The sequence below is a fragment of the Hyla sarda genome, unplaced genomic scaffold (assembly GCF_029499605.1).
Source record: "Hyla sarda isolate aHylSar1 unplaced genomic scaffold, aHylSar1.hap1 scaffold_502, whole genome shotgun sequence".
NCBI classification, from domain to species: Eukaryota; Metazoa; Chordata; class Amphibia; order Anura; family Hylidae; genus Hyla; species Hyla sarda.
The window spans coordinates 57,003-81,663 of NW_026610513.1; the positions used below are offsets into that span (position 1 = coordinate 57,003).

The following is a 24,661-nucleotide window of genomic DNA, read 5'->3' on the forward strand; positions in this document are numbered from 1 at the left end:
TATAAACGTATTCTCCGTTGAGATATTGCAGCCGCTGCTGTGTCCAGGCCCAGGAGCCTTAGCACTGTGCTGTGATGTCACTCAATACCACTGACATCACTAGGTGTAAACAACATCTCTCCTTTGCTGTGTATGTGACTATGGAGCTGTTTGGTGATGTCGTCTATTATGGCCTTCATAGAAGCAACAGGAGATTGTTGCATCCATCTAGAACCCTCAGAACTACAGTGCTATGATGTCACTCACTTCCACAGGCCTTGCAGAGTGTAAACAACAACAACCCAGCTTTGTTGTGTATGTAACCATAGGGATTTGTGATGTCACCTAGAACCTTCACAGCAGCGACAGCTTTATGAGGAGCATCAGCACTGCTCTGCCTGAGCAGAACCATCACCGCCATAGGTTGTCAAATAACCCGGATTTAACCCACACAGGTAAGTCCAATGGGGTGCAGGCATGTCCTCTATGCTTACAGCTTCCCGTGGGTGTTGGTTTGATACCGTTTGGGGACAGCCAAGGAGGCATCTGCAGGCAACAAAGGTAGGTGTGTGCTTGTGTGTGTGTTTCCTATGCAGATCCTAAGCCCAGTGTCACATGCAAGTAGGAGGAGTAAGAAGGGTTCCTGGCAAATCCGGGTTATGGATTGCATTTAAAAAGGCCCCGTGGGAGTGCAATGGGCCCCTGTCTTGCTGCTTAGCAATAATGGTATGGGTTTAGGTTCTGCTGTGTGTACTGGTGGTTGACTGCCCCCCAGCCCAGAGTGTGCATGGAAAATTGTCTGGCAGCCTCCCTGACAGCAAGCAGTGATAGTGCCCATGAAGGGGACCTTGTTGGGCCCGCCCCTTTCACGGTTATCGCTTCTCGGCCTTTTGGCTAAGATCAAGTGTAGTATCTGTTCTTATCAGTTTAATATCTGATACGTCCCCTATCTGGGGACCATATATTAAATGGATTTTTGAGAACGGGGGCCGATTTCGAAGCTTGCTTCCGTCGCCCTATGCATTGACCCGATATGGCAGTATCTTCGGGTACAGTGCACCACCCCCTTACAGGGTTAAAAAGAAAGATTCCTACTTTCATTGCTACCTGCTTGCTGGCTAGCCAGCTAGCCAGCCCTGTGGGCCTTGCTGCTGCTGCTGCAGCCAAAAAACAAAAGGTGGTGCTGCTGCTGCTTCTGCTGCTTCTGCTTCTGCTTGTGTCTGGCCGCTGTTGGAGCGTCCAGGCACAGGACTTCTGCTGCTGCTGACTAAATGGCCTCCTTAATTGGATCATTTGAGTAGCCAGCACACCTGTGCAGGTAGGGCATGACATGATAGGCAGCTGCCTTGATAGCGGGTGGGTGCTGAATGTTCCTAATTGACAAAATAAGATTAATGCTTATGAAGAAATATAAAATCTCATCCCTTCCCCAATATCGCGCCACACCCCTACCCCTTAATTCCCTGGTTGAACTTGATGGACATATGTCTTTTTTCGACCGTACTAACTATGTAACTATGTAACATAACATGGGGGGGGTCTCCTGGCTGTTCACACAGGTGTGTCATTGCTGTACATTGACCATGCATTGCTTCTGTGGTATTGCAAAGGCAAAGACAAATGCTTCCAGCCATCCATTGCACTAATGGATTGGTCATCAGCTGGCTGTCTATGTCCCGCATCAATATAGACCAAAGTACAGAGGGTTAGGCTATGCTATTGTGCACCTACCTGATGCATCAGAAGGTGCGAGGCCCTTGCTAAATTCTGTGCACAGACTTTGAGATCTATACTTTAGACTGTATCTAAACCTGCTCCAACATGGACTGACATTCTGGCCTACTTTCAGCCGATGCGACTTGTCTGTCGCTGAACAGTCGCTTTTTATGTATTCAGCACCTATGTATAATGTTGTAAAAATGCTCTAGAAGCTAAAGTCGCAGAAATGTCACACATATTTGGCCTGCAACTTTCTGTGCGACAAATTCAGACAGGAAAAATCAGTATAAATCCTTAGAAAATTATCCCCCAGTGTCTCCATCTGCTGGCGGTATTGAATAAGCATTGCTGCACTGATGGGGTATGCATTAGACGAAAAAAAAGAAGAAAAAGAAGAATAATACGCCCAGAAAAGAGGCGAAAAGGAGAAAAACGTAAAAAAACGTGAAAAAAAAGTAAGAGGAAGAGAAGGGAAAAAAAGGTGGAAATGGGTTTAAAAGTGATTTCGGCGGAGAAATATATATATATATATATATATATATATATATATATATATATACGCGCACACACACACATATATATAAACGTATTCTCCGTTGAGATATTGCAGCCGCTGCTGTGTCCAGGCCCAGGAGCCTTAGCACTGTGCTGTGATGTCACTCAATACCACTGACATCACTAGGTGTAAACAACATCTCTCCTTTGCTGTGTATGTGACTATGGAGCTGTTTGGTGATGTCGTCTATTATGGCCTTCATAGAAGCAACAGGAGATTGTTGCATCCATCTAGAACCCTCAGAACTACAGTGCTATGATGTCACTCACTTCCACAGGCCTTGCAGAGTGTAAACAACAACAACCCAGCTTTGTTGTGTATGTAACCATAGGGATTTGTGATGTCACCTAGAACCTTCACAGCAGCGACAGCTTTATGAGGAGCATCAGCACTGCTCTGCCTGAGCAGAACCATCACCGCCATAGGTTGTCAAATAACCCGGATTTAACCCACACAGGTAAGTCCAATGGGGTGCAGGCATGTCCTCTATGCTTACAGCTTCCCGTGGGTGTTGGTTTGATACCGTTTGGGGACAGCCAAGGAGGCATCTGCAGGCAACAAAGGTAGGTGTGTGCTTGTGTGTGTGTTTCCTATGCAGATCCTAAGCCCAGTGTCACATGCAAGTAGGAGGAGTAAGAAGGGTTCCTGGCAAATCCGGGTTATGGATTGCATTTAAAAAGGCCCCGTGGGAGTGCAATGGGCCCCTGTCTTGCTGCTTAGCAATAATGGTATGGGTTTAGGTTCTGCTGTGTGTACTGGTGGTTGACTGCCCCCCAGCCCAGAGTGTGCATGGAAAATTGTCTGGCAGCCTCCCTGACAGCAAGCAGTGATAGTGCCCATGAAGGGGACCTTGTTGGGCCCGCCCCTTTCACGGTTATCGCTTCTCGGCCTTTTGGCTAAGATCAAGTGTAGTATCTGTTCTTATCAGTTTAATATCTGATACGTCCCCTATCTGGGGACCATATATTAAATGGATTTTTGAGAACGGGGGCCGATTTCGAAGCTTGCTTCCGTCGCCCTATGCATTGACCCGATATGGCAGTATCTTCGGGTACAGTGCACCACCCCCTTACAGGGTTAAAAAGAAAGATTCCTACTTTCATTGCTACCTGCTTGCTGGCTAGCCAGCTAGCCAGCCCTGTGGGCCTTGCTGCTGCTGCTGCAGCCAAAAAACAAAAGGTGGTGCTGCTGCTGCTTCTGCTGCTTCTGCTTCTGCTTGTGTCTGGCCGCTGTTGGAGCGTCCAGGCACAGGACTTCTGCTGCTGCTGACTAAATGGCCTCCTTAATTGGATCATTTGAGTAGCCAGCACACCTGTGCAGGTAGGGCATGACATGATAGGCAGCTGCCTTGATAGCGGGTGGGTGCTGAATGTTCCTAATTGACAAAATAAGATTAATGCTTATGAAGAAATATAAAATCTCATCCCTTCCCCAATATCGCGCCACACCCCTACCCCTTAATTCCCTGGTTGAACTTGATGGACATATGTCTTTTTTCGACCGTACTAACTATGTAACTATGTAACATAACATGGGGGGGGTCTCCTGGCTGTTCACACAGGTGTGTCATTGCTGTACATTGACCATGCATTGCTTCTGTGGTATTGCAAAGGCAAAGACAAATGCTTCCAGCCATCCATTGCACTAATGGATTGGTCATCAGCTGGCTGTCTATGTCCCGCATCAATATAGACCAAAGTACAGAGGGTTAGGCTATGCTATTGTGCACCTACCTGATGCATCAGAAGGTGCGAGGCCCTTGCTAAATTCTGTGCACAGACTTTGAGATCTATACTTTAGACTGTATCTAAACCTGCTCCAACATGGACTGACATTCTGGCCTACTTTCAGCCGATGCGACTTGTCTGTCGCTGAACAGTCGCTTTTTATGTATTCAGCACCTATGTATAATGTTGTAAAAATGCTCTAGAAGCTAAAGTCGCAGAAATGTCACACATATTTGGCCTGCAACTTTCTGTGCGACAAATTCAGACAGGAAAAATCAGTATAAATCCTTAGAAAATTATCCCCCAGTGTCTCCATCTGCTGGCGGTATTGAATAAGCATTGCTGCACTGATGGGGTATGCATTAGACGAAAAAAAAGAAGAAAAAGAAGAATAATACGCCCAGAAAAGAGGCGAAAAGGAGAAAAACGTAAAAAAACGTGAAAAAAAAGTAAGAGGAAGAGAAGGGAAAAAAAGAAGGTGGAAATGGGTTTAAAAGTGATTTCGGCGGAGAAATATATATATATATATATATATATATATATATATATATATATATATATACGCGCACACACACACATATATATAAACGTATTCTCCGTTGAGATATTGCAGCCGCTGCTGTGTCCAGGCCCAGGAGCCTTAGCACTGTGCTGTGATGTCACTCAATACCACTGACATCACTAGGTGTAAACAACATCTCTCCTTTGCTGTGTATGTGACTATGGAGCTGTTTGGTGATGTCGTCTATTATGGCCTTCATAGAAGCAACAGGAGATTGTTGCATCCATCTAGAACCCTCAGAACTACAGTGCTATGATGTCACTCACTTCCACAGGCCTTGCAGAGTGTAAACAACAACAACCCAGCTTTGTTGTGTATGTAACCATAGGGATTTGTGATGTCACCTAGAACCTTCACAGCAGCGACAGCTTTATGAGGAGCATCAGCACTGCTCTGCCTGAGCAGAACCATCACCGCCATAGGTTGTCAAATAACCCGGATTTAACCCACACAGGTAAGTCCAATGGGGTGCAGGCATGTCCTCTATGCTTACAGCTTCCCGTGGGTGTTGGTTTGATACCGTTTGGGGACAGCCAAGGAGGCATCTGCAGGCAACAAAGGTAGGTGTGTGCTTGTGTGTGTGTTTCCTATGCAGATCCTAAGCCCAGTGTCACATGCAAGTAGGAGGAGTAAGAAGGGTTCCTGGCAAATCCGGGTTATGGATTGCATTTAAAAAGGCCCCGTGGGAGTGCAATGGGCCCCTGTCTTGCTGCTTAGCAATAATGGTATGGGTTTAGGTTCTGCTGTGTGTACTGGTGGTTGACTGCCCCCCAGCCCAGAGTGTGCATGGAAAATTGTCTGGCAGCCTCCCTGACAGCAAGCAGTGATAGTGCCCATGAAGGGGACCTTGTTGGGCCCGCCCCTTTCACGGTTATCGCTTCTCGGCCTTTTGGCTAAGATCAAGTGTAGTATCTGTTCTTATCAGTTTAATATCTGATACGTCCCCTATCTGGGGACCATATATTAAATGGATTTTTGAGAACGGGGGCCGATTTCGAAGCTTGCTTCCGTCGCCCTATGCATTGACCCGATATGGCAGTATCTTCGGGTACAGTGCACCACCCCCTTACAGGGTTAAAAAGAAAGATTCCTACTTTCATTGCTACCTGCTTGCTGGCTAGCCAGCTAGCCAGCCCTGTGGGCCTTGCTGCTGCTGCTGCAGCCAAAAAACAAAAGGTGGTGCTGCTGCTGCTTCTGCTGCTTCTGCTTCTGCTTGTGTCTGGCCGCTGTTGGAGCGTCCAGGCACAGGACTTCTGCTGCTGCTGACTAAATGGCCTCCTTAATTGGATCATTTGAGTAGCCAGCACACCTGTGCAGGTAGGGCATGACATGATAGGCAGCTGCCTTGATAGCGGGTGGGTGCTGAATGTTCCTAATTGACAAAATAAGATTAATGCTTATGAAGAAATATAAAATCTCATCCCTTCCCCAATATCGCGCCACACCCCTACCCCTTAATTCCCTGGTTGAACTTGATGGACATATGTCTTTTTTCGACCGTACTAACTATGTAACTATGTAACATAACATGGGGGGGGTCTCCTGGCTGTTCACACAGGTGTGTCATTGCTGTACATTGACCATGCATTGCTTCTGTGGTATTGCAAAGGCAAAGACAAATGCTTCCAGCCATCCATTGCACTAATGGATTGGTCATCAGCTGGCTGTCTATGTCCCGCATCAATATAGACCAAAGTACAGAGGGTTAGGCTATGCTATTGTGCACCTACCTGATGCATCAGAAGGTGCGAGGCCCTTGCTAAATTCTGTGCACAGACTTTGAGATCTATACTTTAGACTGTATCTAAACCTGCTCCAACATGGACTGACATTCTGGCCTACTTTCAGCCGATGCGACTTGTCTGTCGCTGAACAGTCGCTTTTTATGTATTCAGCACCTATGTATAATGTTGTAAAAATGCTCTAGAAGCTAAAGTCGCAGAAATGTCACACATATTTGGCCTGCAACTTTCTGTGCGACAAATTCAGACAGGAAAAATCAGTATAAATCCTTAGAAAATTATCCCCCAGTGTCTCCATCTGCTGGCAGTATTGAATAAGCATTGCTGCACTGATGGGGTATGCATTAGACGAAAAAAAAGAAGAAAAAGAAGAATAATACGCCCAGAAAAGAGGCGAAAAGGAGAAAAACGTAAAAAAACGTGAAAAAAAAGTAAGAGGAAGAGAAGGGAAAAAAAGGTGGAAATGGGTTTAAAAGTGATTTCGGCGGAGAAATATATATATATATATATATATATATATATATATATATATATACGCGCACACACACACATATATATAAACGTATTCTCCGTTGAGATATTGCAGCCGCTGCTGTGTCCAGGCCCAGGAGCCTTAGCACTGTGCTGTGATGTCACTCAATACCACTGACATCACTAGGTGTAAACAACATCTCTCCTTTGCTGTGTATGTGACTATGGAGCTGTTTGGTGATGTCGTCTATTATGGCCTTCATAGAAGTAACAGGAGATTGTTGCATCCATCTAGAACCCTCAGAACTACAGTGCTATGATGTCACTCACTTCCACAGGCCTTGCAGAGTGTAAACAACAACAACCCAGCTTTGTTGTGTATGTAACCATAGGGATTTGTGATGTCACCTAGAACCTTCACAGCAGCGACAGCTTTATGAGGAGCATCAGCACTGCTCTGCCTGAGCAGAACCATCACCGCCATAGGTTGTCAAATAACCCGGATTTAACCCACACAGGTAAGTCCAATGGGGTGCAGGCATGTCCTCTATGCTTACAGCTTCCCGTGGGTGTTGGTTTGATACCGTTTGGGGACAGCCAAGGAGGCATCTGCAGGCAACAAAGGTAGGTGTGTGCTTGTGTGTGTGTTTCCTATGCAGATCCTAAGCCCAGTGTCACATGCAAGTAGGAGGAGTAAGAAGGGTTCCTGGCAAATCCGGGTTATGGATTGCATTTAAAAAGGCCCCGTGGGAGTGCAATGGGCCCCTGTCTTGCTGCTTAGCAATAATGGTATGGGTTTAGGTTCTGCTGTGTGTACTGGTGGTTGACTGCCCCCCAGCCCAGAGTGTGCATGGAAAATTGTCTGGCAGCCTCCCTGACAGCAAGCAGTGATAGTGCCCATGAAGGGGACCTTGTTGGGCCCGCCCCTTTCACGGTTATCGCTTCTCGGCCTTTTGGCTAAGATCAAGTGTAGTATCTGTTCTTATCAGTTTAATATCTGATACGTCCCCTATCTGGGGACCATATATTAAATGGATTTTTGAGAACGGGGGCCGATTTCGAAGCTTGCTTCCGTCGCCCTATGCATTGACCCGATATGGCAGTATCTTCGGGTACAGTGCACCACCCCCTTACAGGGTTAAAAAGAAAGATTCCTACTTTCATTGCTACCTGCTTGCTGGCTAGCCAGCTAGCCAGCCCTGTGGGCCTTGCTGCTGCTGCTGCAGCCAAAAAACAAAAGGTGGTGCTGCTGCTGCTTCTGCTGCTTCTGCTTCTGCTTGTGTCTGGCCGCTGTTGGAGCGTCCAGGCACAGGACTTCTGCTGCTGCTGACTAAATGGCCTCCTTAATTGGATCATTTGAGTAGCCAGCACACCTGTGCAGGTAGGGCATGACATGATAGGCAGCTGCCTTGATAGCGGGTGGGTGCTGAATGTTCCTAATTGACAAAATAAGATTAATGCTTATGAAGAAATATAAAATCTCATCCCTTCCCCAATATCGCGCCACACCCCTACCCCTTAATTCCCTGGTTGAACTTGATGGACATATGTCTTTTTTCGACCGTACTAACTATGTAACTATGTAACATAACATGGGGGGGGTCTCCTGGCTGTTCACACAGGTGTGTCATTGCTGTACATTGACCATGCATTGCTTCTGTGGTATTGCAAAGGCAAAGACAAATGCTTCCAGCCATCCATTGCACTAATGGATTGGTCATCAGCTGGCTGTCTATGTCCCGCATCAATATAGACCAAAGTACAGAGGGTTAGGCTATGCTATTGTGCACCTACCTGATGCATCAGAAGGTGCGAGGCCCTTGCTAAATTCTGTGCACAGACTTTGAGATCTATACTTTAGACTGTATCTAAACCTGCTCCAACATGGACTGACATTCTGGCCTACTTTCAGCCGATGCGACTTGTCTGTCGCTGAACAGTCGCTTTTTATGTATTCAGCACCTATGTATAATGTTGTAAAAATGCTCTAGAAGCTAAAGTCGCAGAAATGTCACACATATTTGGCCTGCAACTTTCTGTGCGACAAATTCAGACAGGAAAAATCAGTATAAATCCTTAGAAAATTATCCCCCAGTGTCTCCATCTGCTGGCGGTATTGAATAAGCATTGCTGCACTGATGGGGTATGCATTAGACGAAAAAAAAGAAGAAAAAGAAGAATAATACGCCCAGAAAAGAGGCGAAAAGGAGAAAAACGTAAAAAAACGTGAAAAAAAAGTAAGAGGAAGAGAAGGGAAAAAAAGGTGGAAATGGGTTTAAAAGTGATTTCGGCGGAGAAATATATATATATATATATATATATATATATATATATATATATATACGCGCACACACACACATATATATAAACGTATTCTCCGTTGAGATATTGCAGCCGCTGCTGTGTCCAGGCCCAGGAGCCTTAGCACTGTGCTGTGATGTCACTCAATACCACTGACATCACTAGGTGTAAACAACATCTCTCCTTTGCTGTGTATGTGACTATGGAGCTGTTTGGTGATGTCGTCTATTATGGCCTTCATAGAAGTAACAGGAGATTGTTGCATCCATCTAGAACCCTCAGAACTACAGTGCTATGATGTCACTCACTTCCACAGGCCTTGCAGAGTGTAAACAACAACAACCCAGCTTTGTTGTGTATGTAACCATAGGGATTTGTGATGTCACCTAGAACCTTCACAGCAGCGACAGCTTTATGAGGAGCATCAGCACTGCTCTGCCTGAGCAGAACCATCACCGCCATAGGTTGTCAAATAACCCGGATTTAACCCACACAGGTAAGTCCAATGGGGTGCAGGCATGTCCTCTATGCTTACAGCTTCCCGTGGGTGTTGGTTTGATACCGTTTGGGGACAGCCAAGGAGGCATCTGCAGGCAACAAAGGTAGGTGTGTGCTTGTGTGTGTGTTTCCTATGCAGATCCTAAGCCCAGTGTCACATGCAAGTAGGAGGAGTAAGAAGGGTTCCTGGCAAATCCGGGTTATGGATTGCATTTAAAAAGGCCCCGTGGGAGTGCAATGGGCCCCTGTCTTGCTGCTTAGCAATAATGGTATGGGTTTAGGTTCTGCTGTGTGTACTGGTGGTTGACTGCCCCCCAGCCCAGAGTGTGCATGGAAAATTGTCTGGCAGCCTCCCTGACAGCAAGCAGTGATAGTGCCCATGAAGGGGACCTTGTTGGGCCCGCCCCTTTCACGGTTATCGCTTCTCGGCCTTTTGGCTAAGATCAAGTGTAGTATCTGTTCTTATCAGTTTAATATCTGATACGTCCCCTATCTGGGGACCATATATTAAATGGATTTTTGAGAACGGGGGCCGATTTCGAAGCTTGCTTCCGTCGCCCTATGCATTGACCCGATATGGCAGTATCTTCGGGTACAGTGCACCACCCCCTTACAGGGTTAAAAAGAAAGATTCCTACTTTCATTGCTACCTGCTTGCTGGCTAGCCAGCTAGCCAGCCCTGTGGGCCTTGCTGCTGCTGCTGCAGCCAAAAAACAAAAGGTGGTGCTGCTGCTGCTTCTGCTGCTTCTGCTTCTGCTTGTGTCTGGCCGCTGTTGGAGCGTCCAGGCACAGGACTTCTGCTGCTGCTGACTAAATGGCCTCCTTAATTGGATCATTTGAGTAGCCAGCACACCTGTGCAGGTAGGGCATGACATGATAGGCAGCTGCCTTGATAGCGGGTGGGTGCTGAATGTTCCTAATTGACAAAATAAGATTAATGCTTATGAAGAAATATAAAATCTCATCCCTTCCCCAATATCGCGCCACACCCCTACCCCTTAATTCCCTGGTTGAACTTGATGGACATATGTCTTTTTTCGACCGTACTAACTATGTAACTATGTAACATAACATGGGGGGGGTCTCCTGGCTGTTCACACAGGTGTGTCATTGCTGTACATTGACCATGCATTGCTTCTGTGGTATTGCAAAGGCAAAGACAAATGCTTCCAGCCATCCATTGCACTAATGGATTGGTCATCAGCTGGCTGTCTATGTCCCGCATCAATATAGACCAAAGTACAGAGGGTTAGGCTATGCTATTGTGCACCTACCTGATGCATCAGAAGGTGCGAGGCCCTTGCTAAATTCTGTGCACAGACTTTGAGATCTATACTTTAGACTGTATCTAAACCTGCTCCAACATGGACTGACATTCTGGCCTACTTTCAGCCGATGCGACTTGTCTGTCGCTGAACAGTCGCTTTTTATGTATTCAGCACCTATGTATAATGTTGTAAAAATGCTCTAGAAGCTAAAGTCGCAGAAATGTCACACATATTTGGCCTGCAACTTTCTGTGCGACAAATTCAGACAGGAAAAATCAGTATAAATCCTTAGAAAATTATCCCCCAGTGTCTCCATCTGCTGGCGGTATTGAATAAGCATTGCTGCACTGATGGGGTATGCATTAGACGAAAAAAAAGAAGAAAAAGAAGAATAATACGCCCAGAAAAGAGGCGAAAAGGAGAAAAACGTAAAAAAACGTGAAAAAAAAGTAAGAGGAAGAGAAGGGAAAAAAAGGTGGAAATGGGTTTAAAAGTGATTTCGGCGGAGAAATATATATATATATATATATATATATATATATATATATACGCGCACACACACACATATATATAAACGTATTCTCCGTTGAGATATTGCAGCCGCTGCTGTGTCCAGGCCCAGGAGCCTTAGCACTGTGCTGTGATGTCACTCAATACCACTGACATCACTAGGTGTAAACAACATCTCTCCTTTGCTGTGTATGTGACTATGGAGCTGTTTGGTGATGTCGTCTATTATGGCCTTCATAGAAGCAACAGGAGATTGTTGCATCCATCTAGAACCCTCAGAACTACAGTGCTATGATGTCACTCACTTCCACAGGCCTTGCAGAGTGTAAACAACAACAACCCAGCTTTGTTGTGTATGTAACCATAGGGATTTGTGATGTCACCTAGAACCTTCACAGCAGCGACAGCTTTATGAGGAGCATCAGCACTGCTCTGCCTGAGCAGAACCATCACCGCCATAGGTTGTCAAATAACCCGGATTTAACCCACACAGGTAAGTCCAATGGGGTGCAGGCATGTCCTCTATGCTTACAGCTTCCCGTGGGTGTTGGTTTGATACCGTTTGGGGACAGCCAAGGAGGCATCTGCAGGCAACAAAGGTAGGTGTGTGCTTGTGTGTGTGTTTCCTATGCAGATCCTAAGCCCAGTGTCACATGCAAGTAGGAGGAGTAAGAAGGGTTCCTGGCAAATCCGGGTTATGGATTGCATTTAAAAAGGCCCCGTGGGAGTGCAATGGGCCCCTGTCTTGCTGCTTAGCAATAATGGTATGGGTTTAGGTTCTGCTGTGTGTACTGGTGGTTGACTGCCCCCCAGCCCAGAGTGTGCATGGAAAATTGTCTGGCAGCCTCCCTGACAGCAAGCAGTGATAGTGCCCATGAAGGGGACCTTGTTGGGCCCGTCCCTTTCACGGTTATCGCTTCTCGGCCTTTTGGCTAAGATCAAGTGTAGTATCTGTTCTTATCAGTTTAATATCTGATACGTCCCCTATCTGGGGACCATATATTAAATGGATTTTTGAGAACGGGGGCCGATTTCGAAGCTTGCTTCCGTCGCCCTATGCATTGACCCGATATGGCAGTATCTTCGGGTACAGTGCACCACCCCCTTACAGGGTTAAAAAGAAAGATTCCTACTTTCATTGCTACCTGCTTGCTGGCTAGCCAGCTAGCCAGCCCTGTGGGCCTTGCTGCTGCTGCTGCAGCCAAAAAACAAAAGGTGGTGCTGCTGCTGCTGCTTCTGCTGCTTCTGCTTCTGCTTGTGTCTGGCCGCTGTTGGAGCGTCCAGGCACAGGACTTCTGCTGCTGCTGACTAAATGGCCTCCTTAATTGGATCATTTGAGTAGCCAGCACACCTGTGCAGGTAGGGCATGACATGATAGGCAGCTGCCTTGATAGCGGGTGGGTGCTGAATGTTCCTAATTGACAAAATAAGATTAATGCTTATGAAGAAATATAAAATCTCATCCCTTCCCCAATATCGCGCCACACCCCTACCCCTTAATTCCCTGGTTGAACTTGATGGACATATGTCTTTTTTCGACCGTACTAACTATGTAACTATGTAACATAACATGGGGGGGGTCTCCTGGCTGTTCACACAGGTGTGTCATTGCTGTACATTGACCATGCATTGCTTCTGTGGTATTGCAAAGGCAAAGACAAATGCTTCCAGCCATCCATTGCACTAATGGATTGGTCATCAGCTGGCTGTCTATGTCCCGCATCAATATAGACCAAAGTACAGAGGGTTAGGCTATGCTATTGTGCACCTACCTGATGCATCAGAAGGTGCGAGGCCCTTGCTAAATTCTGTGCACAGACTTTGAGATCTATACTTTAGACTGTATCTAAACCTGCTCCAACATGGACTGACATTCTGGCCTACTTTCAGCCGATGCGACTTGTCTGTCGCTGAACAGTCGCTTTTTATGTATTCAGCACCTATGTATAATGTTGTAAAAATGCTCTAGAAGCTAAAGTCGCAGAAATGTCACACATATTTGGCCTGCAACTTTCTGTGCGACAAATTCAGACAGGAAAAATCAGTATAAATCCTTAGAAAATTATCCCCCAGTGTCTCCATCTGCTGGCGGTATTGAATAAGCATTGCTGCACTGATGGGGTATGCATTAGACGAAAAAAAAGAAGAAAAAGAAGAATAATACGCCCAGAAAAGAGGCGAAAAGGAGAAAAACGTAAAAAAACGTGAAAAAAAAGTAAGAGGAAGAGAAGGGAAAAAAAGGTGGAAATGGGTTTAAAAGTGATTTCGGCGGAGAAATATATATATATATATATATATATATATATATATATATATATATACGCGCACACACACACATATATATAAACGTATTCTCCGTTGAGATATTGCAGCCGCTGCTGTGTCCAGGCCCAGGAGCCTTAGCACTGTGCTGTGATGTCACTCAATACCACTGACATCACTAGGTGTAAACAACATCTCTCCTTTGCTGTGTATGTGACTATGGAGCTGTTTGGTGATGTCGTCTATTATGGCCTTCATAGAAGCAACAGGAGATTGTTGCATCCATCTAGAACCCTCAGAACTACAGTGCTATGATGTCACTCACTTCCACAGGCCTTGCAGAGTGTAAACAACAACAACCCAGCTTTGTTGTGTATGTAACCATAGGGATTTGTGATGTCACCTAGAACCTTCACAGCAGCGACAGCTTTATGAGGAGCATCAGCACTGCTCTGCCTGAGCAGAACCATCACCGCCATAGGTTGTCAAATAACCCGGATTTAACCCACACAGGTAAGTCCAATGGGGTGCAGGCATGTCCTCTATGCTTACAGCTTCCCGTGGGTGTTGGTTTGATACCGTTTGGGGACAGCCAAGGAGGCATCTGCAGGCAACAAAGGTAGGTGTGTGCTTGTGTGTGTGTTTCCTATGCAGATCCTAAGCCCAGTGTCACATGCAAGTAGGAGGAGTAAGAAGGGTTCCTGGCAAATCCGGGTTATGGATTGCATTTAAAAAGGCCCCGTGGGAGTGCAATGGGCCCCTGTCTTGCTGCTTAGCAATAATGGTATGGGTTTAGGTTCTGCTGTGTGTACTGGTGGTTGACTGCCCCCCAGCCCAGAGTGTGCATGGAAAATTGTCTGGCAGCCTCCCTGACAGCAAGCAGTGATAGTGCCCATGAAGGGGACCTTGTTGGGCCCACCCCTTTCACGGTTATCGCTTCTCGGCCTTTTGGCTAAGATCAAGTGTAGTATCTGTTCTTATCAGTTTAATATCTGATACGTCCCCTATCTGGGGACCATATATTAAATGGATTTTTGAGAACGGGGGCCGATTTCGAAGCTTGCTTCCGTCGCCCTATGCATTGACCCGATATGGCAGTATCTTCGGGTACAGTGCACCACCCCCTTACAGGGTTAAAAAGAAAGATTCCTACTTTCATTGCTACCTGCTTGCTGGCTAGCCAGCTAGCCAGCCCTGTGGGCCTTGCTGCTGCTGCTGCAGCCAAAAAACAAAAGGTGGTGCTGCTGCTGCTTCTGCTGCTTCTGCTTCTGCTTGTGTCTGGCCGCTGTTGGAGCGTCCAGGCACAGGACTTCTGCTGCTGCTGACTAAATGGCCTCCTTAATTGGATCATTTGAGTAGCCAGCACACCTGTGCAGGTAGGGCATGACATGATAGGCAGCTGCCTTGATAGCGGGTGGGTGCTGAATGTTCCTAATTGACAAAATAAGATTAATGCTTATGAAGAAATATAAAATCTCATCCCTTCCCCAATATCGCGCCACACCCCTACCCCTTAATTCCCTGGTTGAACTTGATGGACATATGTCTTTTTTCGACCGTACTAACTATGTAACTATGTAACATAACATGGGGGGGGTCTCCTGGCTGTTCACACAGGTGTGTCATTGCTGTACATTGACCATGCATTGCTTCTGTGGTATTGCAAAGGCAAAGACAAATGCTTCCAGCCATCCATTGCACTAATGGATTGGTCATCAGCTGGCTGTCTATGTCCCGCATCAATATAGACCAAAGTACAGAGGGTTAGGCTATGCTACAGTGCACCTACCTGATGCATCAGAAGGTGCGAGGCCCTTGCTAAATTCTGTGCACAGACTTTGAGATCTATACTTTAGACTGTATCTAAACCTGCTCCAACATGGACTGACATTCTGGCCTACTTTCAGCCGATGCGACTTGTCTGTCGCTGAACAGTCGCTTTTTATGTATTCAGCACCTATGTATAATGTTGTAAAAATGCTCTAGAAGCTAAAGTCGCAGAAATGTCACACATATTTGGCCTGCAACTTTCTGTGCGACAAATTCAGACAGGAAAAATCAGTATAAATCCTTAGAAAATTATCCCCCAGTGTCTCCATCTGCTGGCGGTATTGAATAAGCATTGCTGCACTGATGGGGTATGCATTAGACGAAAAAAAAGAAGAAAAAGAAGAATAATACGCCCAGAAAAGAGGCGAAAAGGAGAAAAACGTAAAAAAACGTGAAAAAAAAGTAAGAGGAAGAGAAGGGAAAAAAAGGTGGAAATGGGTTTAAAAGTGATTTCGGCGGAGAAATATATATATATATATATATATATATATATATATATATATATACGCGCACACACACACATATATATAAACGTATTCTCCGTTGAGATATTGCAGCCGCTGCTGTGTCCAGGCCCAGGAGCCTTAGCACTGTGCTGTGATGTCACTCAATACCACTGACATCACTAGGTGTAAACAACATCTCTCCTTTGCTGTGTATGTGACTATGGAGCTGTTTGGTGATGTCGTCTATTATGGCCTTCATAGAAGCAACAGGAGATTGTTGCATCCATCTAGAACCCTCAGAACTACAGTGCTATGATGTCACTCACTTCCACAGGCCTTGCAGAGTGTAAACAACAACAACCCAGCTTTGTTGTGTATGTAACCATAGGGATTTGTGATGTCACCTAGAACCTTCACAGCAGCGACAGCTTTATGAGGAGCATCAGCACTGCTCTGCCTGAGCAGAACCATCACCGCCATAGGTTGTCAAATAACCCAGATTTAACCCACACAGGTAAGTCCAATGGGGTGCAGGCATGTCCTCTATGCTTACAGCTTCCCGTGGGTGTTGGTTTGATACCGTTTGGGGACAGCCAAGGAGGCATCTGCAGGCAACAAAGGTAGGTGTGTGCTTGTGTGTGTGTTTCCTATGCAGATCCTAAGCCCAGTGTCACATGCAAGTAGGAGGAGTAAGAAGGGTTCCTGGCAAATCCGGGTTATGGATTGCATTTAAAAAGGCCCCATGGGAGTGCAATGGGCCCCTGTCTTGCTGCTTAGCAATAATGGTATGGGTTTAGGTTCTGCTGTGTGTACTGGTGGTTGACTGCCCCCCAGCCCAGAGTGTGCATGGAAAATTGTCTGGCAGCCTCCCTGACAGCAAGCAGTGATAGTGCCCATGAAGGGGACCTTGTTGGGCCCGCCCCTTTCACGGTTATCGCTTCTCGGCCTTTTGGCTAAGATCAAGTGTAGTATCTGTTCTTATCAGTTTAATATCTGATACGTCCCCTATCTGGGGACCATATATTAAATGGATTTTTGAGAACGGGGGCCGATTTCGAAGCTTGCTTCCGTCGCCCTATGCATTGACCCGATATGGCAGTATCTTCGGGTACAGTGCACCACCCCCTTACAGGGTTAAAAAGAAAGATTCCTACTTTCATTGCTACCTGCTTGCTGGCTAGCCAGCTAGCCAGCCCTGTGGGCCTTGCTGCTGCTGCTGCAGCCAAAAAACAAAAGGTGGTGCTGCTGCTGCTGCTTCTGCTTCTGCTTGTGTCTGGCCGCTGTTGGAGCGTCCAGGCACAGGACTTCTGCTGCTGCTGACTAAATGGCCTCCTTAATTGGATCATTTGAGTAGCCAGCACACCTGTGCAGGTAGGGCATGACATGATAGGCAGCTGCCTTGATAGCGGGTGGGTGCTGAATGTTCCTAATTGACAAAATAAGATTAATGCTTATGAAGAAATATAAAATCTCATCCCTTCCCCAATATCGCGCCACACCCCTACCCCTTAATTCCCTGGTTGAACTTGATGGACATATGTCTTTTTTCGACCGTACTAACTATGTAACTATGTAACATAACATGGGGGGGGTCTCCTGGCTGTTCACACAGGTGTGTCATTGCTGTACATTGACCATGCATTGCTTCTGTGGTATTGCAAAGGCAAAGACAAATGCTTCCAGCCATCCATTGCACTAATGGATTGGTCATCAGCTGGCTGTCTATGTCCCGCATCAATATAGACCAAAGTACAGAGGGTTAGGCTATGCTATTGTGCACCTACCTGATGCATCAGAAGGTGCGAGGCCCTTGCTAAATTCTGTGCACAGACTTTGAGATCTATACTTTAGACTGTATCTAAACCTGCTCCAACATGGACTGACATTCTGGCCTACTTTCAGCCGATGCGACTTGTCTGTCGCTGAACAGTCGCTTTTTATGTATTCAGCACCTATGTATAATGTTGTAAAAATGCTCTAGAAGCTAAAGTCGCAGAAATGTCACACATATTTGGCCTGCAACTTTCTGTGCGACAAATTCAGACAGGAAAAATCAGTATAAATCCTTAGAAAATTATCCCCCAGTGTCTCCATCTGCTGGCGGTATTGAATAAGCATTGCTGCACTGATGGGGTATGCATTAGACGAAAAAAAAGAAGAAAAAGAAGAATAATACGCCCAGAAAAGAGGCGAAAAGGAGAAAAACGTAAAAAAACGTGAAAAAAAAGTAAGAGGAAGAGAAGGGAAAAAAAGGTGGAAATGGGTTTAAAAGTGATTTCGGCGGAGAAATATATATATATATATATATATATATATATATATATACGCGCACACACACACATATATATAAACGTATTCTCCGTTGAGATATTGCAGCCGCTGCTGTGTCCAGGCCCAGGAGCCTTAGCACTGTGCTGTGATGTCACTCAATACCACTGACATCACTAGGTGTAAACAACATCTCTCCTTTGCTGTGTATGTGACTATGGAGCTGTTTGGTGATGTCGTCTATTATGGCCTTCATAGAAGCAACAGGAGATTGTTGCATCCATCTAGAACCCTCAGAACTACAGTGCTATGATGTCACTCACTTCCACAGGCCTTGCAGAGTGTAAACAACAACAACCCAGCTTTGTTGTGTATGTAACCATAGGGATTTGTGATGTCACCTAGAACCTTCACAGCAGCGACAGCTTTATGAGGAGCATCAGCACTGCTCTGCCTGAGCAGAACCATCACCGCCATAGGTTGTCAAATAACCCGGATTTAACCCACACAGGTAAGTCCAATGGGGTGCAGGCATGTCCTCTATGCTTACAGCTTCCCGTGGGTGTTGGTTTGATACCGTTTGGGGACAGCCAAGGAGGCATCTGCAGGCAACAAAGGTAGGTGTGTGCTTGTGTGTGTGTTTCCTATGCAGATCCTAAGCCCAGTGTCACATGCAAGTAGGAGGAGTAAGAAGGGTTCCTGGCAAATCCGGGTTATGGATTGCATTTAAAAAGGCCCCGTGGGAGTGCAATGGGCCCCTGTCTTGCTGCTTAGCAATAATGGTATGGGTTTAGGTTCTGCTGTGTGTACTGGTGGTTGACTGCCCCCCAGCCCAGAGTGTGCATGGAAAATTGTCTGGCAGCCTCCCTGACAGCAAGCAGTGATAGTGCCCATGAAGGGGACCTTGTTGGGCCCGCCCCTTTCACGGTTATCGCTTCTCGGCCTTTTGGCTAAGATCAAGTGTAGTATCTGTTCTTATCAGTTTTCATGCTGGTGGGGATGGGTGCTGCATGGAGGATGCAGGTGTACCAGGGCTTTCCGGGGCTGGTTCTGAGGAATCAGCTCGACGGCTGCCCCGATGTGACCTGTTCCCTCCGGGTCTCGCCATGAGGCTGAGAGGGTCTAGAGCCGAGGTACTTTTGTGCCTCGGGGAGTGGTGACCCCGAGGTGCCGAAACTCACTGGGAGAATAGGCTCACTGAGTTGAAGCACGGGCACCATAATCTCTTCACCTTGTGGCACTCACCTCTTGATTCCCGGCCTTCTGGCTAGGATCAGAGAAATTTTTATAGATCCGGCCGGATGTCCGGGCAGTATATCTGCACACATTCACTTATTTATTTCTTTTTTGTCTCACTGTGTCACTTTTTGCGTGTTGTGTGTTCACAGGATTTGTCAGGATGCGGTAGCCCTTCTGGGTGTCCCTCCTGGCGGTCTAGGGGAGGTGTGTGTGGCCATTAGGTTCCGCACCTCCCTGCAAACACCCCGGGTACTCCTGCTTTGGCAGGGTACCTACTGTAATCGGCTCTGCGGGCAGATACCTTGGCCAACGCCAAGGGGGATGCCGGGAGCATTTGTGGTCCCCTAGTAGCTTCGGCGAAAAGGGACATCGAACCTGGAACCTCGCAGGTACCTTTTGGTCCGGAGGTGAAGGGTAAGGTTTGTTGGGGGGCCTCTCTCCTATCGGAGAAGGGCTTGCGATAGACCGCATCCTTTGTGCACGTTTTTTTTAGTGTAACACGTTTGCACTTTTTCTTGCACTTTGGGTGAATCGAAAGCACGTTCCTCGGCTTTAGATAAAAAAAAAAAAAATCTGTTCTTATCAGTTTAATATCTGATACGTCCCCTATCTGGGGACCATATATTAAATGGATTTTTGAGAACGGGGGCCGATTTCGAAGCTTGCTTCCGTCGCCCTATGCATTGACCCGATATGGCAGTATCTTCGGGTACAGTGCACCACCCCCTTACAGGGTTAAAAAGAAAGATTCCTACTTTCATTGCTACCTGCTTGCTGGCTAGCCAGCTAGCCAGCCCTGTGGGCCTTGCTGCTGCTGCTGCAGCCAAAAAACAAAAGGTGGTGCTGCTGCTGCTTCTGCTGCTTCTGCTTCTGCTTGTGTCTGGCCGCTGTTGGAGCGTCCAGGCACAGGACTTCTGCTGCTGCTGACTAAATGGCCTCCTTAATTGGATCATTTGAGTAGCCAGCACACCTGTGCAGGTAGGGCATGACATGATAGGCAGCTGCCTTGATAGCGGGTGGGTGCTGAATGTTCCTAATTGACAAAATAAGATTAATGCTTATGAAGAAATATAAAATCTCATCCCTTCCCCAATATCGCGCCACACCCCTACCCCTTAATTCCCTGGTTGAACTTGATGGACATATGTCTTTTTTCGACCGTACTAACTATGTAACTATGTAACATAACATGGGGGGGGTCTCCTGGCTGTTCACACAGGTGTGTCATTGCTGTACATTGACCATGCATTGCTTCTGTGGTATTGCAAAGGCAAAGACAAATGCTTCCAGCCATCCATTGCACTAATGGATTGGTCATCAGCTGGCTGTCTATGTCCCGCATCAATATAGACCAAAGTACAGAGGGTTAGGCTATGCTACAGTGCACCTACCTGATGCATCAGAAGGTGCGAGGCCCTTGCTAAATTCTGTGCACAGACTTTGAGATCTATACTTTAGACTGTATCTAAACCTGCTCCAACATGGACTGACATTCTGGCCTACTTTCAGCCGATGCGACTTGTCTGTCGCTGAACAGTCGCTTTTTATGTATTCAGCACCTATGTATAATGTTGTAAAAATGCTCTAGAAGCTAAAGTCGCAGAAATGTCACACATATTTGGCCTGCAACTTTCTGTGCGACAAATTCAGACAGGAAAAATCAGTATAAATCCTTAGAAAATTATCCCCCAGTGTCTCCATCTGCTGGCGGTATTGAATAAGCATTGCTGCACTGATGGGGTATGCATTAGACGAAAAAAAAGAAGAAAAAGAAGAATAATACGCCCAGAAAAGAGGCGAAAAGGAGAAAAACGTAAAAAAACGTGAAAAAAAAGTAAGAGGAAGAGAAGGGAAAAAAAGGTGGAAATGGGTTTAAAAGTGATTTCGGCGGAGAAATATATATATATATATATATATATATATATATATATATATATATATATACGCGCACACACACACATATATATAAACGTATTCTCCGTTGAGATATTGCAGCCGCTGCTGTGTCCAGGCCCAGGAGCCTTAGCACTGTGCTGTGATGTCACTCAATACCACTGACATCACTAGGTGTAAACAACATCTCTCCTTTGCTGTGTATGTGACTATGGAGCTGTTTGGTGATGTCGTCTATTATGGCCTTCATAGAAGCAACAGGAGATTGTTGCATCCATCTAGAACCCTCAGAACTACAGTGCTATGATGTCACTCACTTCCACAGGCCTTGCAGAGTGTAAACAACAACAACCCAGCTTTGTTGTGTATGTAACCATAGGGATTTGTGATGTCACCTAGAACCTTCACAGCAGCGACAGCTTTATGAGGAGCATCAGCACTGCTCTGCCTGAGCAGAACCATCACCGCCATAGGTTGTCAAATAACCCGGATTTAACCCACACAGGTAAGTCCAATGGGGTGCAGGCATGTCCTCTATGCTTACAGCTTCCCGTGGGTGTTGGTTTGATACCGTTTGGGGACAGCCAAGGAGGCATCTGCAGGCAACAAAGGTAGGTGTGTGCTTGTGTGTGTGTTTCCTATGCAGATCCTAAGCCCAGTGTCACATGCAAGTAGGAGGAGTAAGAAGGGTTCCTGGCAAATCCGGGTTATGGATTGCATTTAAAAAGGCCCCATGGGAGTGCAATGGGCCCCTGTCTTGCTGCTTAGCAATAATGGTATGGGTTTAGGTTCTGCTGTGTGTACTGGTGGTTGACTGCCCCCCAGCCCAGAGTGTGCATGGAAAATTGTCTGGCAGCCTCCCTGACAGCAAGCAGTGATAGTGCCCATGAAGGGGACCTTGTTGGGCCCGCCCCTTTCACGGTTATCGCTTCTCGGCCTTTTGGCTAAGATCAAGTGTAGTATCTGTTCTTATCAGTTTAATATCTGATACGTCCCCTATCTGGGGACCATATATTAAATGGATTTTTGAGAACGGGGGCCGATTTCGAAGCTTGCTTCCGTCGCCCTATGCATTGACCCGATATGGCAGTATCTTCGGGTACAGTGCACCACCCCCTTACAGGGTTAAAAAGAAAGATTCCTACTTTCATTGCTACCTGCTTGCTGGCTAGCCAGCTAGCCAGCCCTGTGGGCCTTGCTGCTGCTGCTGCAGCCAAAAAACAAAAGGTGGTGCTGCTGCTGCTTCTGCTGCTTCTGCTTCTGCTTGTGTCTGGCCGCTGTTGGAGCGTCCAGGCACAGGACTTCTGCTGCTGCTGACTAAATGGCCTCCTTAATTGGATCATTTGAGTAGCCAGCACACCTGTGCAGGTAGGGCATGACATGATAGGCAGCTGCCTTGATAGCGGGTGGGTGCTGAATGTTCCTAATTGACAAAATAAGATTAATGCTTATGAAGAAATATAAAATCTCATCCCTTCCCCAATATCGCGCCACACCCCTACCCCTTAATTCCCTGGTTGAACTTGATGGACATATGTCTTTTTTCGACCGTACTAACTATGTAACTATGTAACATAACATGGGGGGGGTCTCCTGGCTGTTCACACAGGTGTGTCATTGCTGTACATTGACCATGCATTGCTTCTGTGGTATTGCAAAGGCAAAGACAAATGCTTCCAGCCATCCATTGCACTAATGGATTGGTCATCAGCTGGCTGTCTATGTCCCGCATCAATATAGACCAAAGTACAGAGGGTTAGGCTATGCTATTGTGCACCTACCTGATGCATCAGAAGGTGCGAGGCCCTTGCTAAATTCTGTGCACAGACTTTGAGATCTATACTTTAGACTGTATCTAAACCTGCTCCAACATGGACTGACATTCTGGCCTACTTTCAGCCGATGCGACTTGTCTGTCGCTGAACAGTCGCTTTTTATGTATTCAGCACCTATGTATAATGTTGTAAAAATGCTCTAGAAGCTAAAGTCGCAGAAATGTCACACATATTTGGCCTGCAACTTTCTGTGCGACAAATTCAGACAGGAAAAATCAGTATAAATCCTTAGAAAATTATCCCCCAGTGTCTCCATCTGCTGGCGGTATTGAATAAGCATTGCTGCACTGATGGGGTATGCATTAGACGAAAAAAAAGAAGAAAAAGAAGAATAATACGCCCAGAAAAGAGGCGAAAAGGAGAAAAACGTAAAAAAACGTGAAAAAAAAGTAAGAGGAAGAGAAGGGAAAAAAAGGTGGAAATGGGTTTAAAAGTGATTTCGGCGGAGAAATATATATATATATATATATATATATATATATATATATATACGCGCACACACACACATATATATAAACGTATTCTCCGTTGAGATATTGCAGCCGCTGCTGTGTCCAGGCCCAGGAGCCTTAGCACTGTGCTGTGATGTCACTCAATACCACTGACATCACTAGGTGTAAACAACATCTCTCCTTTGCTGTGTATGTGACTATGGAGCTGTTTGGTGATGTCGTCTATTATGGCCTTCATAGAAGCAACAGGAGATTGTTGCATCCATCTAGAACCCTCAGAACTACAGTGCTATGATGTCACTCACTTCCACAGGCCTTGCAGAGTGTAAACAACAACAACCCAGCTTTGTTGTGTATGTAACCATAGGGATTTGTGATGTCACCTAGAACCTTCACAGCAGCGACAGCTTTATGAGGAGCATCAGCACTGCTCTGCCTGAGCAGAACCATCACCGCCATAGGTTGTCAAATAACCCGGATTTAACCCACACAGGTAAGTCCAATGGGGTGCAGGCATGTCCTCTATGCTTACAGCTTCCCGTGGGTGTTGGTTTGATACCGTTTGGGGACAGCCAAGGAGGCATCTGCAGGCAACAAAGGTAGGTGTGTGCTTGTGTGTGTGTTTCCTATGCAGATCCTAAGCCCAGTGTCACATGCAAGTAGGAGGAGTAAGAAGGGTTCCTGGCAAATCCGGGTTATGGATTGCATTTAAAAAGGCCCCGTGGGAGTGCAATGGGCCCCTGTCTTGCTGCTTAGCAATAATGGTATGGGTTTAGGTTCTGCTGTGTGTACTGGTGGTTGACTGCCCCCCAGCCCAGAGTGTGCATGGAAAATTGTCTGGCAGCCTCCCTGACAGCAAGCAGTGATAGTGCCCATGAAGGGGACCTTGTTGGGCCCGCCCCTTTCACGGTTATCGCTTCTCGGCCTTTTGGCTAAGATCAAGTGTAGTATCTGTTCTTATCAGTTTAATATCTGATACGTCCCCTATCTGGGGACCATATATTAAATGGATTTTTGAGAACGGGGGCCGATTTCGAAGCTTGCTTCCGTCGCCCTATGCATTGACCCGATATGGCAGTATCTTCGGGTACAGTGCACCACCC

General features: G+C 46.3%; 10 non-coding genes and 2 pseudogenes across 10 annotated transcripts; all 12 read left to right on the plus strand.

Moving 5' to 3' along the window:
• Positions 1-853: 853 nt before the first annotated feature.
• Positions 854-1,044, plus strand: LOC130337657 (U2 spliceosomal RNA). Its single transcript, XR_008878506.1, has one exon. It is a non-coding gene; the product is annotated as a U2 spliceosomal RNA (small nuclear RNA).
• Positions 1,045-3,130: 2,086 nt separating this feature from the next.
• LOC130337658 (U2 spliceosomal RNA) lies at positions 3,131-3,321 on the plus strand. Its single transcript, XR_008878507.1, has one exon. It is a non-coding gene; the product is annotated as a U2 spliceosomal RNA (small nuclear RNA).
• A 2,095-nt stretch (positions 3,322-5,416) lies between these two features.
• LOC130337659 (U2 spliceosomal RNA) lies at positions 5,417-5,607 on the plus strand. Its single transcript, XR_008878508.1, has one exon. It is a non-coding gene; the product is annotated as a U2 spliceosomal RNA (small nuclear RNA).
• Positions 5,608-7,693: 2,086 nt separating this feature from the next.
• Positions 7,694-7,884, plus strand: LOC130337660 (U2 spliceosomal RNA). The gene has a single exon (XR_008878509.1). It is a non-coding gene; the product is annotated as a U2 spliceosomal RNA (small nuclear RNA).
• Positions 7,885-9,972: 2,088 nt separating this feature from the next.
• Positions 9,973-10,163, plus strand: LOC130337661 (U2 spliceosomal RNA). The gene has a single exon (XR_008878510.1). It is a non-coding gene; the product is annotated as a U2 spliceosomal RNA (small nuclear RNA).
• Positions 10,164-12,245: 2,082 nt separating this feature from the next.
• LOC130337662 (U2 spliceosomal RNA) lies at positions 12,246-12,436 on the plus strand. The gene has a single exon (XR_008878511.1). It is a non-coding gene; the product is annotated as a U2 spliceosomal RNA (small nuclear RNA).
• Positions 12,437-14,527: 2,091 nt separating this feature from the next.
• On the plus strand, positions 14,528-14,718 carry LOC130337663 (U2 spliceosomal RNA). Its single transcript, XR_008878512.1, has one exon. It is a non-coding gene; the product is annotated as a U2 spliceosomal RNA (small nuclear RNA).
• Positions 14,719-16,804: 2,086 nt separating this feature from the next.
• Positions 16,805-16,995, plus strand: LOC130337664 (U2 spliceosomal RNA). Its single transcript, XR_008878513.1, has one exon. It is a non-coding gene; the product is annotated as a U2 spliceosomal RNA (small nuclear RNA).
• Positions 16,996-19,069: 2,074 nt separating this feature from the next.
• On the plus strand, positions 19,070-19,229 carry LOC130337633 (U2 spliceosomal RNA; annotated as a pseudogene).
• A 694-nt stretch (positions 19,230-19,923) lies between these two features.
• LOC130337627 (U2 spliceosomal RNA) lies at positions 19,924-20,103 on the plus strand (annotated as a pseudogene).
• A 2,092-nt stretch (positions 20,104-22,195) lies between these two features.
• Positions 22,196-22,386, plus strand: LOC130337665 (U2 spliceosomal RNA). The gene has a single exon (XR_008878514.1). It is a non-coding gene; the product is annotated as a U2 spliceosomal RNA (small nuclear RNA).
• A 2,084-nt stretch (positions 22,387-24,470) lies between these two features.
• LOC130337668 (U2 spliceosomal RNA) lies at positions 24,471-24,661 on the plus strand. The gene has a single exon (XR_008878516.1). It is a non-coding gene; the product is annotated as a U2 spliceosomal RNA (small nuclear RNA).